Source organism: Somniosus microcephalus, chromosome 12 (assembly GCF_052327205.1).
Source record: "Somniosus microcephalus isolate GS21.2 chromosome 12, FLI_Smic_1.0, whole genome shotgun sequence".
In the NCBI taxonomy this organism is placed as follows: domain Eukaryota; kingdom Metazoa; phylum Chordata; class Chondrichthyes; order Squaliformes; family Somniosidae; genus Somniosus; species Somniosus microcephalus.
The window spans coordinates 225,712,582-225,725,360 of record NC_140998.1 but is presented as its reverse complement, the minus strand read 5'-3'; the positions used below and the strand labels follow the sequence as shown (position 1 = coordinate 225,725,360).

Below are 12,779 nucleotides of genomic sequence, written 5' to 3'. Positions count from 1 at the left end.
GGGTAGGGGGATTATTAATGTGATTTTTCCCTCGTTGTGCCATGTGTTCCCCATTCCTAATTAAGTGTACTCTTGAATGCATGTAACCATTCCAGTAATCTAAGTGTAATTTCAATGTTATAATTTTATTGTGACTCTAATAAAACACAGTTTTCTTGCCCCAAACCAGTTGTCTACTCCAATTTTGTATCGCAGCCTATACCTAAGTCTGGAGTCTAGAACCTAAGGCGTGTGGGAGTGATTCGAACCACTCAAAACAGTCAGGGGCAAAGCCGACTCAACACACCACCCCCTACAATGGTACCTTACTGTGCAAATCTATTTGTGATGCATTTCCTAAGGTTAAAGTAGACTTCAGTGCCGGAAGTCTGTAGGGCTGATTTTAACTTTCAGCGGTGGCGGAAAATGGTCTCATCCTTTTTCATCTCGGTTCTGATTAACTTCATCTTCTGTTTAGAAATTTGCATAGCCATGAGAACCATGTTAAATGTAAACTGGAGTACCCTTATTAGGTTTTCATTGGATTTTGAATTGCTATTAATAAAGCGTCAGCGATGTACATACATTTTTTAGTTGTATATGACACCCTAAGAACACACTTCTGTGATGTTATTATCATTCTATATAATCACAGTGGTAAACATTCAAAGATTTCCTGAACAAGCAATTAACTAGCTGTTTGTGGTTCAAGCACTAACAATGCAGTCGTACAGAAACTGACTGAATCTTTCACAAGCAAATGTAATGCTCAATAATTCCTTCTTGATGTGTGGATATCTTATTTTCATATCAGTCAGTGAACATGATGCATGGGCTGTCCCCTGAGGACCCTACATCGGCCGCAGAACCCCACTAATCCTATTTGTGATACACAAACTGAAATTTTAATTGATCTTTCAGGATCCAAGAACATCAAAGCTGGTTGTTCCATGAGCAAGGTTCTTTATGTTTTCCACCCTTTTTCTGTTCATGATTTTAGTTGAATTCAGTAGTCTTTTCTAAAGGTTTTCAAAGAGGTGGTAATTTTTCATAAAGATTCAGTGTGGCCATTTCCACAAGTATCTGCATTTCTTACTTGTACTTTGGATATGACATGTGTTCATAGTTGAAACCTTCATCTTCTCAAGCTTAATGCCTTCACTGGTAATGATGTCACTAATAAATGACAACTCAGCATCTTCAAATGCACATTTGTCCTTATTAAGTTTCATGTTGATTCTTCGGGTAACTTTACGTCCTTTTTGAGCTTTGTTCCTCTTTGAATGAAACCCATACTATTCTCTCATCCAGTGATGTGCCAGTAGCTTCAATGTTCTTCAATATACTTATATATCAATTTTATGATATGTTTCTGGACCTGAAGAATGCCAAACATTAGCCATAATAATCTGCATCTTCCATAAGGAGTAACGAATGTGAATAACGTGGAATGTACTTCAGGCAAATTTAATTGCCAGCAACCTGAGGATGCATCTAACTTGCTAAAAACTATTTTGTGTTAGTAAACTGCCACAATTTCCTCACAAGCTAGAATCTTGACATTTTACCCTTTAAGTTTCTGGGATCCAAGCAAATTTGCGATTTACCTTTTTTGTCAACAGCTAATGAGTAATGAGTTCACCCATTCTGTTGGTACCTAATGCATGGGTGTATTACTGGGGTTCTCAATCGTGATTTGGTAATCCCCTAACAAGCAGCCCCATCACTGAAAGAGGTCATGTATTTCTGTATAAGTGTTTCCTACCTTATGTCATTCTGAGCGCTTATTGTGAGCACTCTTTGCACAAGATTTAGGGGGAGAAATTCAGTATCGCCACGTTTGGGGCGTTATACTCGAGTGGGCGCGAAATTTAGCGCTCGGCGCAAATTATTGCCACCTACTGCTAAATTGACCTGCTTCACCCCAGGAGATGCTTGGAGCGCTAAAACAGGCGCTGCACGACTGTCTTAAGGCGCTAAGCCAGAGAAGCGAGGCGCTACTGTAGTGTATGTGCTTTAAGTCAGAACTACTTTTTACAACTCCTGTATACTGTAGCACCGGCAGTAACCACACCGGTATATAAGCTGTGCGCATGCCTCTGTACTCCAGCCTAGAGATGACCCTCCTCCAGTAAAGACCTGTTGTTTGTTTATGTACAGCATCCGTGTAATTATTTATCCACTGAACCACGGATCTAACAGTGGTGACGAGTGTTGATGCGAATCTACCTGCAACATAAAAAAAAAATAGTCGAGTCCAGGAACACGGGCGTCGACCGCGAGCAACCGCCCAGCAGTCAGGCAGAGATCCAACTTCGCTGGGGAGGCTGTGGAGACCCGGGCTTGGTTCCCCAGCCACAACGAGCAGTAAGAGACCGACGACAGGTCCAGAGCAGACCCTCCCCGAGCAGCGGCGGCTGGAGCCGACCGACGGCAGAGAGAGAGAGCCGGGCAGCGTCGACGGGGTAAGAAAGAGGGTGAAGAGAGCAGGGCGCAGCCGGGGATTGATCTCCGAGTGGCGTCGAGGAAAAATACTGCAAACCGGAGAGAGAGAGGGTAAGAAACAGCCGGGTTCTAGACTGAGCGGCGTCGACAAATATCAAGAGAAGAACGCGCAGAGCACAGCCAGGGATCACGGGCTGATCAGGGTCCACGGGGCGAAGCAAGGGGAGACGCCATTGAGCCGCGGAGAAGCAGGGAGAGCACGGGAAGCGCCATTGAGCCGCGGAGAAGCAGGTAGAGCGCGGGAGACGCCATTTTGCGAAGCCGCAGCGGAGAAGACGGGCAAGCGCGGGAAGGAAGGAAAGCGCGGGAGACGCCATTTTGTGCCAGTGGAGAAGAAGGGGAAGTGCAGGAGGCGCCATTGGGGATAGTTAACGCACAACCAAGGATGCCGAAGAGTGGCAGTATCTCTACGTTCGACAATGAAGTCAAAGATTAGGCGACATATGTGGAACGTATTGAGATGTACTGCAGGGCGAATGAAGTGCCAAATGCTAATAAAGCACTGGTTCTGTTAAATTCCATGGGTGCAAAAACTTATGGGTTACTGCGAAATATAATAACCTCAGAGAAGCCAGTAAACAAGGATTTTGGAAGCATAGTAGAAATCCTACAGGACCACTTAAGCCCCACACCGCTGCTGATAGCAGAACGATTTAAGTTCCATAAAAGGAACCAACACAAAGACGAAAGCAATGCTGAGTACCTAACGGAACTGCGCAAGCTATCAAAATGCTGCCAGTTTGGAGCGGGACTAGCAGACACGTTAAGGGACAAGTTTGTGTGTGGGCTACAAAGTGAAGGAACCCAGAAACGGCTTCTATCAGAAAAGGACCTTACGCTGGACAAAGCTTTCAATATGGCAGTATCACATGAAGCAGCCACAAGGGGCACTGCAGAGATACAACGGAGACCGCAAGAATACGGCACCAACGAAATGACCTATGGAACAGGGAAGTGCTATCGCTGCAGCAGAATAACACATGACCAGAAAGATTGTTGGTTCAAGGACCAAGTGTGCAGACAGTGTGGGAAAGCAGGACACATAGCAAGAGTCTGCAGGTCTGGGAAGAAAACCAACAGTAAGAAATCTCCACAGGAGAAGTACAAAAAGGTACACCAGGTGATGGACAGTGGTTCAGACGAACAGAAAAGTGACACAGACTCCGGAAGCAAGGAGCTGGGTTGTCTGAAACTACATAATGTAACCGAAATAGAGGATCACCAGACTATCTGGGTTACACTCAAGATAGACGGAGTCCAAGTGGAAATGGAATTGGACACAGGGTCCGCTCTAACAGTCATAAATCAAAGAGACTACAAGTGGCTATTTTCACACATACCTTTGAAAGCTACAGAGATTGTCTTGAAGACGTATACGGGGCAAAAATTCTACCCCAAAGGAAAAATAAGGGTGAAAGTGACATATAAAGGTCAGGAAATACCTAAAATGGATATATATGTATTGCCAAATGGAGGACCACCACTGCTAGGACGTGAGTGGATCCGGAAGATACATTTAGATTGGCATTCCATACAGGCAGTGAAGGTGGAGGCCAAAAAGGATGACAACGTCACACCTGGACGACTGTCAAAAATGCTAACTGACGCAAAAGAAGTGTTCCAGGAGGGACTAGGAACATGAAAAGGAATAACAGCAACAATTAAAATAGAGGATAATGCAAGCCCAAAGTTTCTGAAGGCCAGACCAGTGCCTTATGCGATCAGACCAGCGGTTGAAGCAGAGCTGGAAGGGTTGGAACGTTCAGGAGTACTGTCCAAAGTGGACTGGAGCGAGTGGGCTACACCCATCGTCCCTGTAATGAAGAGGTCGTTGAGTAATACGCCTGGGGATCCAAAGAAGGTCCGCATCTGTGGGGATTTTAAGGTGACAGTGAACCCAGTCCTTCACACGGTGCAATATCCACTTCCACGAATTGAGGATATTTTCGCCTCGCTATCTGGTGGTAAACGCTTCACCAAAGTTGATCTGGCCCAGGCGTACTTGCAAATGGAGGTAGAAGGAGCTTCGAAACATTACCTTACGATCAACACCCATAAAGGTCTCTATCAATACAACTGGCTGGTGTTTGGAGTAGCCTCGGCTTCGGCTATCTGGCAAAGGGCGATGGATCAGATCCTGCAAGGGATTCCAGGGACCCAATGTTATTTGGACGACATCTTGGTCACGGGCGAAAATGACGGTGATCACCTCGCTAACTTGGAGACGGTGCTCGCCAGATTAAAGGAAGATGGGCTACGAGCTAATCGCCACAAGTGCGAGTTTTTCCAGAAACAGATCTCGTATTGCGGTCACGTCATCGATGAAGAGGGGTTACATAAGTCCCCTGACAAGATTGAGGCAGTAGTCAAGGCTCCAGCACCGGAAAATGTGTCACAACTGAGGTCGTTCCTCGGGCTGGTAAACTATTACCACAAGTTCTTACCAAATTTGTCTACGGTACTACACCCGCTGAACACCCTACTGCAAACAGGGGTACCATGGAAGTGGGATGACGAACGTAGACGAGCTTTCCAGAAGTGTAAAGACTTGATCACATCAAAAGAGGTGTTGGCCCATTTCAACCCAGCACTACCAATTCGTTTGGCATGTGATGCATCACCCTACGGCATTGGAGCGGTGCTGTCGCACAAATTCCCAGACGGGTTGGAGAGGCCAGTGGCCTTTGCGTCTCGGTCACTAACCTCAGCTGAGCGCAACTATGCACAGATTGACAGGGAGGCCCTCAGCCTAGTATGGGGAGTAAAAAAATTCAACCATTATCTGCATGGGCAGAAGTTCACCTTGCTGACTGACCACCAACCACTTGTCTCCATCTTTAATCCTAAGAAGGGCGTGCCAGTAATGACTGCACAACGGTTACAAAGATGGTCCCTGTTTCTAGGGGCGAATCAATATGATATAGAATATAAAGGCACGAAACAGCATGGGAACGCTGATGGGTTATCGTGCCTGCCACTGCCTACGGTGGAGGAAGCACCAGCAGTGGACCCTATCGAGATATTTTATTCGTCGATAATTGAACGATTGCCAGTAACAAACGCGGATACAGAGAAGGAGACCCGCAATGATCCGATGCTGTCACGGGTATATGAATTGACGGTGAGGGGATGGCCAACACATGGCGACTCACTGTTGCCAGCATTCTCATCCGGAAGAGAACAGCTGTCAGTATGCCAGGGGACAGTGATGTGTGGATCCAGAGTGATGATTCCACCCAAGTTAAGTGAGAGAGTGCTAAAGGAGCTACATGAAGGTCATCTGGGGGGAGTGAAAATGAAAAGCCTTGCTAGGGCTTATGTGTGGTGGCCGGGAATCGATCAACAAATCGAAGACCTAACTAAGAGCTGCTTAGGATGCCAGAAGGTCCAAAATGCACCACCACATGCCCCTCTACACCCATGAGAGTGGCCCTCCTCTCCATGGCAACGGGTGCACATTGATTTTGCTGGTCCATTCATGGACTCAATGTTCTTAATAGCAGTGGATGCTCATTCAAAGTGGCCTGAGGTGATAAAGATGTCTTCAACCACTACAGAGAAAACGATTGCAATCCTACGGACCATATTTGCCAGAAACGGTTTGCCAGAGCAGATCTGCTCTGATAATGGACCACAGTTTGTGTCCGACGAGTTCCAAAAATTCATGAAAAGGAATGGGGTAAGGCATTACACATCCGCCCCGTATCATCCAGCCACCAATGGATTGGCTGAGAGGTTCGTACAAACCTTTAAGAAGGCGATAAAGGCCATGTGCGACGAGGAAATTCCACTACAGCATAAGATGGACAATTTCTTATTAGCCTACCGAAACGCGACACATGCAGTTACCAACCAGACCCCGGCCATGATGTTCTTTAACCGAAGGTTGAGATTTCGTCTGGACTTGCTCAGACCAAATGTGCGAAGAAATGTTGAGGACAAACAATTCCAGCACATCAACGAAAAGCCGACAAGGAGCTGCAATGTAGGGCAACCAGTCTTGGCCCGTGACTATCGAACAGAGAAGTGGCAACCCGGAATGATATGTACAAGGCAGGGGCCATTAATGTACACAGTGGATGTCGGGGAGAACATTGTGAGACGCCACGTCGATCAGATCTTAGCGTCACAGGAAGGCGTTAACCCCATGTCTCGAGTACCTGGGGATGAACCCGACATACCGGTAGCATCTACTTCAGACCCAGTAGCAGTGGAACCCGATGAACTACCCGATGAAAAGGGGTCAGAATCGCCTCTGCACCAAGAACAAGAACCTCCGGAAAGACGCTATCCCGACAGGGTCGGGAAGCCGCCCCAAAGACTGAATCTATAAATGGACTTTTTGTTGTTGAATGTACATGTAAAAATGTAATAGTTATTTGAATATTAAGGGGGTATTATTAATCTCAAAAGGGAGGAATTGTAGTGTATGTGCTTTAAGTCAGAACTACTTTTTACAGCTCCTGTATACTGTAGTACCGGCAGTAACCACACCGGTATATAAGCTGTGCGCATGCCTCTGTACTCCAGTCTAGAGATGACCCTCCTCCAGTAAAGACCTGTTGTTTGTTTATGTACAGCATCTGTGTAATTATTTATCCACTGAACCACGGATCTAACAGCTAGCACCGAGGGCGGACGCAGCGCAGGTGTGGCCAGTTAGCGATTGCACGCAGACACGCTGGCGGCGGTCAGCTCTTAAAGGGGAGGTTCAATCTTGGATTGCAGCCACACCCTGCTCATCGGAGCCCTGATTCTCAGCCTGGACAGACCTGCTGCCACATTCTAACGCCTAGGACCATGGAGAGGGCCAGGGAGCGAGCGCAGTGGTTCAGTGAGGGGGCCCTGCAGGTTCTGGTTGGCGCAGTGGAGCGCAGGCGATCTATCCTGTTTCCGGACAGTGGCAGGAGGCCGCTGCCCAACGACTATCGCAAAGCTTGGAGGGAGATGGCTCACAGAGTGACCTCCAGCAGCATGGTGCCTAGGACCCCTGTGCAATGCAGGAAGAATTTCAACGACCTCACTCGGGTCGTCAGGGTGAGTACCCTTTTCAGTATCCTCTTCATCCCTGCATGTCCACCTCACTTTATGGCCAAAGAGTCCTGAAAGCCCCAATGCCCAGCCCTCATCCAACACCTATGGGCCTTTCATGAAACTCACACGCACATTCAGCACTTTACACACTGTAAGGGCTAATCGACCATGGGAGGCAGTGCAGGGCTTCACACAGTAAGGGCTAATTGACCATGGGAGGCAGTGCAGCCAAGGTCAGGGCTTCACACTGTAAGGGCTATTCCACCATGGGAGGCAGTACAGCCAAGATCAGGGCTTCACACTGTAAGGGCTAATTGACCATGGGAGGCAGTGCAGCCAAGATCAGGGCTTCACACTGTAAGGGCTATTCTACCCTGGGAGACAGTGCAGCCAAGATCAGGGCTTCACACTGTAAGGGCTATTCCACCATGGGAGGCAGTGCAGCCAATATCAGGGCTTCACACTGTAAGGGCTAATCGACCATGGGAGGCAGTGCAGCCAAGGTCAGGGATCACACTGTAAGGGCTATGCCACCATGGGAGGCAGTGCAGCCAAGATCAGGGATTCACACTGTAAGGGCTATTCCACCATGGGAGGCAGTGCAGCCAAGATCAGGGCTTCACACTGTACTCAGAGCCCGTCCTTTCTCTTGCAGGGCAAGCTGGCCCATAACAGGGGGCAGCAGCAACGGACCGGCAGAGGCCGGCCTCACCTTCAAGACCTCAGCGATCTGGAGCAGCGAGTCCAGCGGATTATGGCAGGCCGGATGATTGGCCCCATCGCCACTGGAGATGCCGACCCTGTTCAGGACAGCAATGGTAAGGTCATCACCTTTTTGACCTCTCTCCTTCCACTTGTGCCTCATACCAGCATCCTTTGCCACTATCGAACCAATGCAGTGCATTGCAGCACTCATGCCTCCCTCACTGCCGCCCTGTCCTCACGCTAAAGCAACTCTTGTACCTCCCTGCTTTCAGATGCTGATTCATCAGGTGAGGAGGCGGGCCCTCAAGCTGCCACTGTGAGTGATTCTGAAGGCGAGGAGGAAGAGGAAGCCAGACCATCAGTACCACCCTCAGCCGAGGCAGCCCATAAAGAGAGAGTCTAACCACTGCCCCTTGACATTCAATGGCATTACCATAGTGGAATCCCCCACTATCAACATCCTGGGGGTTACCATTGATCAGAAACTGAACTGGACCAGCCATATAAATACTGTGGCTACAAGAGCAGGCCAGAGGCTGGGAATTCTGTGGCGAGTGTCTCACCTCCTGACTCCCCAAAGCCTTTCAACCATCTACAAGGCACAAGTCAGGAGTGTGATGGAATACTCTCCACTTGCCTGGATGAGTGCAGCTCCAACAACACTCAAGAAGCTCGACACCATTCAGGATAAAGCAGCCCGCTTGATTGGCACTCCATCCACCACCTTCAACATTCACTCCCTCCACCACTGGCGCACTGTGGCTGCAGTGTGTACCATCTACAAGATGCACTGCAGCAACTCACCAAAGCTCCTTCAACAGCACCTTCCAAACCCGCGACCTCTACCACTTAGAAGGACAAGGGCAGCAGATGCATGGGAACATCACCACCTACAAGTTCCCCTCCAAGCCACACACCATCCTGACTTGGACCTGTATCGCCGTTCCTTCACTGTCGCTGGGCCAAAATCCTGGAACTCCCTTCCTAACAGCATTGTGGGTGTACCTACACCATATGGACTGCAGCGGTTCAAGAAGGCGGCTCACCACCATCTTCTCAAGGGCAATTAGGGATGGGCACTAAATGCAGGCCTAGCCAGCCAGCGACGCCCACATCCCATCAATGAATAAAAAATTTTTTTTTTTAAATCCCATTGCACGCTCTTGCTGCTTGGCCGGGGTCATGGGGAAAGAGAAGTACTCTCGTCTCCTTTTAAAGAGGGCATTCATGACTTGGTGGATGCAGCAATGCACCGCGAACTGGGAGACATTGGCAATGTCCCCAGTAGCGGATTGGAAGGAGCCGGTGGCATAGAAGTTGAGAGCCACTGTCACCTTCACTGCCACCGACAGAGGCTTCCTGCTCCTCAGTTGAGGCTGCAGATCTGGCTGAAGCAGGTGGCAGAGCTCAGTGACCACCTCCCTGCTGAATCGAAGCCTCTGAAAACACTGCTCCTCAGACTTGTTGAGGTATGAGAACTGTTGGCGGAATACCCTGGGAGGGTAAGGTCTCCTGTGCCGACGCCTGTTGGCCCTCCTCCGTCTGGCCATGATTGGCACTCTCTCTCGCCGTCTCTGAGCCCTCTCAATGCAATGGAGAAACCCGTTTCCACCCATTGCAGCCCCCATAGTATGTGGCCACTCAAGGTTATGCCAGTGAAAAAGCAAGCCAACTACAAAGTTCTGGGCCAAAGCCAGAAGTACCTCTGCAAGCGCTGACTCAATGCAGAAAGCTCTCTCCCTTTGTCTCTCTGCAAATCTCTCTCTCTCTCACAGAAGGAGTAGCCCAAAAATGGCTACCACAAAGAAGCCAGGAAGAGCCCCCTTTAAATAGCGCCCTCCTAGCCCCACAGCGACTGGGAACCGTTCCAGTCAACCAGTCGCTGGGAGCGCCAGGCAGAAAGGAGTGGGGCACCACTGAAGTTCCAGTTCGGGGTGCCCCAAGGGCGTTGCACCATGAAATGATGTCAGGATCTGCGCACGCAGCTGAGCGGGCGTTGCGGTTTTGCGCCGCCGCTAAATGTCCGCACAATTTCGCGAGAGGCGCAGGTCTCGCCGCGCCCGGGCGCTAGCCGCATCGCGCCCCACTTATCGCCCTCTTAAGGTGCTAACAGGTGGCGCTAACAACTGAATTTCACCCCCTTAGTTTCTCACAAAAACTCATGCCTAAAATTGCCTGTACAGCTTTTGGTAGAGCTACAATCGACAATTGGCATGTGATGTCCTTATACATAACACCGGCAATAAACCTTCCTTTAAAGGGTATGTCTGTTCCCAAGTATCCCATTACTTTTATTTTAGCCTCTTGCAATTTAAGTCTGTGCTATACTTTCTTGCAATTTTCCTCAGATATGAGATTCACTTTTGCTCCTATATCCAGTTTAAGTTCTATAATGTTTTTTGGTTCACTGGTAATGGTAACATCCAGACTCTCCAATTTGCTTAATTCACAACTGCTCCATAAATTAACCTCAAGTGGCTTTTCTTCTCCAATGTGCACTTCATTTTGCCTATTCTGTGATTTGCAACACCTTGCAGTGTAGTTAGGATACTTTTCATATGCTCGCTGTCAACTTTCGTTTTATCATTAAATTAAGGGACACATTACACCATCTGTAGCGGGCAGGATTAAGAAGGTTGCACATGATACAAAAATTGGCTGCGTGGTTGATAGTGAGGAAGAAAGCTGTAGACTGCAGGAAGATATCAATGGACTGATCAGGTGGGCAGAAAAGTGGCAAATGGAATTCAATCCAGAGAAGTGTGAGGTAATGTGTTTGCAGAGGGCTAACAAGGCAAGGGAATACACAATAAATGGTAGGATACTGAAAAGTGTAGAGGAACAGAGGGACCTTGGAGTGCATGTCCACACATCCCTGAAGGTAGCAGGACAGGTAGATAAGGTGGTTAAGAAGACATACGAGATACTTTCCTTTATTAGCCGATGCATAGAACATAAGAGCAAGGAGGTTATGCTTGAACTGTATAAAACACTAGTTAGACTGCAGCTAGAGTACTGCATACAGTTCTGGTCACCACATCACAGGAAAGATGTGATTGCACTAGAGAGGGTACAGAGGAGATTTAAGAGACTGTTGCCAGGATTGGAGAATTTTAGCTATGAGGAAAGATTGGATAGGCTGGGGTTGTTTTCTTTGGAACAGAGGAGAATGAGGGGTTACATTAATACATAATTTACAACAAATATACATTCCTTTAAGACATAAAAACCCCACAGGAAAAGTGGTCCAACTGTGGCTAACAAGAGAAGTTAAAGATAGTATTAGATCAAAGGAAGAGGCTTATAATGCTGCCAAAAAGTGTAGTTAGCCTGAGGATTGGGAGGATTTTAGAATTCAGCAAAGGATGACCAAGAAATTGATAAAGAAAGGGAAAATAGAACGAGAGTAAACTAGCAAGAGACATAAAAGCAGACTGTAAAAGCTTCTATAGGTATGTAAAAAGGAAAAGATTAGCAAAAGTAAATGTGGATCCCTTACAGGCTGAGACAGGAGAAATTATAATGAGGAATAAGGAAGTGGCAGAGAAATTAAACAAATACTTTAGGCTCGAATTTCATTGGGCCGTTGAGGCGGGATTGGAGGCGTGTGGGGGGTTAAAATTGCAAAAACTGGCGGGCGAGCCCAACCCCGCCTCCATCCCACCTCCAAGCAATTTTCATTAAATCGTGTCTACTGGTCCCATCTCCGTCCTGCGTCCAAGAGGCAGGATAGGCCATTAAGGCCCTTAACAAGCACTAAATTGCCTCTATAATGCCATTTTGATAGGACTTGGTGATTTTAACCCTTTTCCAACGTGAAGCACGCCTGCTCTGAAACACGATGGTGAAACCTGGTGGGAGCACAATTGGATTGCTGACTATTAGCTGCAGCTCCACCATTAAATAGGATATTTGATCAGCCATCATTTGCAGGTGGCAGGACTTTGTTGTCTCAGGTCTGGGGAACTTTTGGAAGGCATAACCACAGCTGTGGAAGTTTGGAGCCTGACACCCATCTCCAGTGTGACCTCCTGGGAAACCCCTCTCACCACCTTCACTGAGCGCTTCCTCAACTGAGGCATATACCAAGTAATCCTAAGCCCTCAATGTGGAAGTCCCATTAGCGAAATGACACACGCCACAACTGCAGCAGTAGCCATCAGATATTTTATTTACATTAATCATCTGATGGCTTTTTAACATAAAACATCAAATTGCATCTAAGTGACTACCCTTGTGATTATTTGTGCAGTATCTTTCTCTTACACGTGCTCCTACATGGTGCTTCCCCTGTGGCTTCAGCAGATGTGGAGGCCCCTTGCTCACTTTCTTGCTGCTCCTGCCTCGACACCTTTAGCGGGCGTCCTCTGGGTTTACGAACCTGTGAGGTCTCACCAACAGTCTAATGCTCCTGCGGCTGTGCAGGGGTTGAGCCGCCGATCTCAGTTGGGTGTGGACTCTGGTGGGGCTCTGACCGAGGGCTCTGCAGTGGCATGGAAGTGTGAGCGCTTGGAGAGGAGCCCCCACTTCCTTGATGTCTGCCACCAACTTCCCTC

General features: G+C 48.0%; 2 pseudogenes across 1 annotated transcript in view; one reads left to right on the top strand and one right to left on the bottom strand.

The window, feature by feature from the left end:
* LOC147110209 (uncharacterized) overlaps positions 1–1,211 on the bottom strand; it is a 144,553-nt pseudogene extending 143,342 nt beyond the window's left edge. Inside the window, exon 1 of the transcript XR_015080408.1 lies at positions 1,076–1,211. The product of XR_015080408.1 is annotated as an uncharacterized LOC147110209 (transcript). The remainder of the gene's footprint in view (positions 1–1,075) is intronic.
* The window catches only part of LOC147110207 (histone-lysine N-methyltransferase PRDM9-like), a 284,616-nt pseudogene that overhangs the window by 192,934 nt on the left and 78,903 nt on the right, over positions 1–12,779 (top strand).